At 34.7% G+C, this 3,726-nt stretch overlaps 1 pseudogene; it reads right to left on the bottom strand.

The window, feature by feature from the left end:
* Positions 1-1,886: 1,886 nt before the first annotated feature.
* LOC145109793 (putative mitochondrial protein AtMg00820 pseudogene) lies at positions 1,887-2,222 on the bottom strand (annotated as a pseudogene).
* Positions 2,223-3,726: the final 1,504 nt, after the last annotated feature.

The raw sequence follows: 3,726 nt of genomic DNA, 5'->3' as shown, positions 1-3,726 counted from the left end.
CTTCTGTCTCTACAAACTTAATATATATATATATATATATATATATATATATATATATATATATATATATATATATATATAGGGCTAGGTTATAATGCGGATGGACAATTATTGTGCGGACGTGTGGACAGTCCGATTCTATGAGAATTACTAAGAGAATAAGTTGTTTAGTAATGCGAATACGTTCAACCTTACAACAATATCGTCATTTTCATGCATTCTCACTAATTCTTATTCATTTTTGTTCTCACAAATCGTTTTTCACTCATTTTCATTCCGACAAAATACGACTCAATAAACATATTGACAACATTCTGACAGAATGAAAATAATAATAAAAAGTCTATAATAACATTATAGACAATTTAATTAGTGAGAATGTGTGATAATGACAATAGTTATTTAAGACTGAACGTATTCATATTATCAAACAACATATTTTCTTTGTCATTTTCACAGAATAGCATTGTCCACACGTCCGCACAATATAAGTTCATCCACATTTGAACCTAACTCTCTCTCTCTCTCTCTCTCTCTCTATATATATATATATATATATATATATATATATATATGTATTCAATTGTGTCGGTTGAGAATGATTAATAACTATTAAATCTAGTACGTAATTGTCATGCGTGTACCGGCCCAATAGTCTCGCTTATATTCAATATTCCCCGTTATGCTAGACATGAAGAAAACCCAAGCTTTCACTTAAACTATTGAAATTTCCCACTTGCAATGCTTTAGTGAAGGTATCAACAGCATAGGTCCTTCGTTTTACAGAAGTCGACCATAATTTCTTCATTGTTGACAAGTTCTCGAATGAATTGGTACTTAATCCTGATGTGTTTACTCTTTCCGTGAAAGACAGGATTTTTCGACAATACAATTGTTGATTTGATGTCGCAATATATCTTTGTGGGTTTATCTGAAGTGGCCTTAATTCCTTTAAGATAGATCGCAACCATAAAGCTTGGCATCCTGCAATAGATAACGCCATATATTCGTCCTCTGCTGATGATAAGGCAACAACGCTTTGTTGCTTTGTTTGCCAAGAGACTGCTCCTGACCCCATATCAAACACATATCCTGCAGTACTCTTGCTATCATCAAGGTTCCCTCCAAAATCACTGTCACTAAAACCTATTAGGCTAAAGTTTTCAGTCCTTGTGTATACAATTCCATGATCGATTAAACCTTTGACAAATCTTAAGATTCATTTTCCTGCTTCCCAGTGATGGTCCCTAGGAGATTCCATAAAACGACTTATTAAACTTACTGAGAATGTAATTTCGGGACGAGTGGCTGTTAAATACATGAGATTCCCGACTAAACTTCGATAAATGTGAGGATCAATAAGCTTCCGCGGTGAGTTTTTTGAAAGTTTCAAACCGAATTCCATAGGTGTAGGGGATGGGGAGTCTTCGTTCATCTTAAACTTAGTGATCAGTTCCTTTGCGTATCGCTTCTGACAAATGGATATCTTATATTTTTCTTGTTTAACCTCGATCCCAATAAAGTAATGCAATTGCCCCATGTCTGTCATTTCAAATTCATACGTCATGGAATTCTTAAACTCTTTTATCATCGTGCTTGAATTCCTGTGAACACTAGATCATCAACGTAAAGGCACACAACTAACATATTGTTTTCAACTACCTTGATGTATAAAGTATGTTCATGCACACATTTCTTGAACTCGTGAACTGTAAAGTAACTGTCGATCCTGCTATACCATGCGCGTGGCGCCTGTTTTAACCCATACAAAGCTTTTTTTAGACGACATACCTTATGCTCTTCTCCCTTCTTTATATAGACAATAGGTTGATCGATGTAACCTCTTCACTGAGAAGCCCATTAAAAAACGCAGACTATACATCCATTTAGTGGACTTCCCACCCTTTTTGTGCAGCCAATGCTAGTACCAAAAAAATGGTTTCCAAATGAATTACTGGAGAAACAACTTCCTTGTAGTCTACACTGAACTTTTGCTTATAACCCTTAACAACTAATATGGCCTTGTACTTATCGACCTTCCCTTCCTTGTTAAATTTGGTCTTATAAACCCACTTTACTCCTATATAATTGCTTGGTGGATCAACTAGATCCCATGTGTCATTTTTAATGATTGCTTTGATTTCTTCATCCATGGCATGTTTCCATTTGTCTTGTTGGTAAGCATCTTCGAAGCTTATTGGATCTCCGATGGAAGGTGTCATCATTGGTCTGCAAACGTTTGTGTTGGGTTTTAGTTCAAAAATAGTTTCATAAACAAGAAAAATATGGCAACAGAAGACTTTAATTTTTGAAATAACATAAACATTCTATACCCACCAAGGATCTTCTTGAAAGTTATAGAAAGATTAAAATACCAACCAAAGAAGAGGTGAAGAAATAACAAGCTTTGTAGTTCTTTGGGTCCTCTTGGGCGGCTTGGAAGTTGATGAAGAATGTGGAACCTTTGAGACACCAACAATGACTCAACTTGATGTAGATGCTAGTCCAAAACTCTTAAACCCTTAAGCTTTAAGTTCATAACCAATATGAACTTAAAGTAGGCTTGAAGATGCAAGTGTTCTTGAAGAAATGAAGAACAAAAGGGAGAGAGTAACCTCCTCTAAGGAAGGAAATGAGCAAACCATTCACTAATTCAAGCCTCCTCTAAGGAAGGAAATGAGCAAACCATTCATTAATTCAAGCCTCTTATTTATATGCATAAAGTGGGGTTAATAACCATTGGTCCTTAGCACTTTAAGCAAACATGTCCCCATTGTCATAAGCATGTCTCCCATGCCTTTAAAGCATGATTTAGACAAGTCATACACTTCTTCTTTTTATGCATATATCGAAAATTGCATAAAGAAGAAGAAAGAAAGTCAAACTTTTATAAACTCTTTTATAAAATATAAACCTTGTCTTTTAGGAGAAAGACAAAAGGATTCAACTAGTCCAAAAGTTTGTACATGACTTATAAATCATACCAAATGATATATATTAAGTTACTTGCTAATGGAATTTATTATTTCCATGAAATAAATAATTTCCAATTTAATTATAAGAGTTTTATTGAATATTTATTAAAATCAATTTCTAATAAATAATAAATTGTATCAAGTTGTTGTTAGTGTGACCCATTAGTATCATATGTTATTTAGAAATATCACTTTAATATGACTCTTGAGCATACTGGACCTTTCAATCTCCCACTTGCGCAAGACTCATATTGGACTGATATAGACAGTGGTGAATGTCTAGCAACATTTCGCTGCCCCTAAGACCATACGACTGTTTGTGCCATTCTTTCAACACCCAATTCCCAAAAAGCTCAAAGCTACAATTGGTGTATAAGGTAAGTTTATCCGTTATCCCTTTGCTACAAACATCATGTTGAACATGAGATTCGGATCGCGATCAATCTCATTAGTTGTTCAACTTTTGGTAAGGCGCCTTAGATGTCTAACTCTCAACACATAAGAGGAACAAATCCCATCTTGACTACATAAGCCTCTTGCATAGTTCACACCATACCTGAAAATGGCTTTTATAACTGCCCGTTTATGGAACAACATTTGACCATATCAAACATAGTACTCCCTACACTTAAGTCCCACTATGTATCTCAGGTGTTAAGGATACAAAGATAGTACCTTTTAATCAAGTATCATTCATGATAGCGATCCATGAGATGATCTTGATGCGGGTTAGTTCAATACTAGTTCTCTG

This window comes from Lactuca virosa, chromosome 4 (assembly GCF_052849685.1).
Source record: "Lactuca virosa cultivar CGN04683 chromosome 4, Lactuca_virosa_CGN04683_v6, whole genome shotgun sequence".
Classification (NCBI taxonomy): domain Eukaryota; kingdom Viridiplantae; phylum Streptophyta; class Magnoliopsida; order Asterales; family Asteraceae; genus Lactuca; species Lactuca virosa.
Note: the sequence above shows the minus strand (reverse complement) of the source record. Positions and strands in the feature narration are given on the sequence as shown.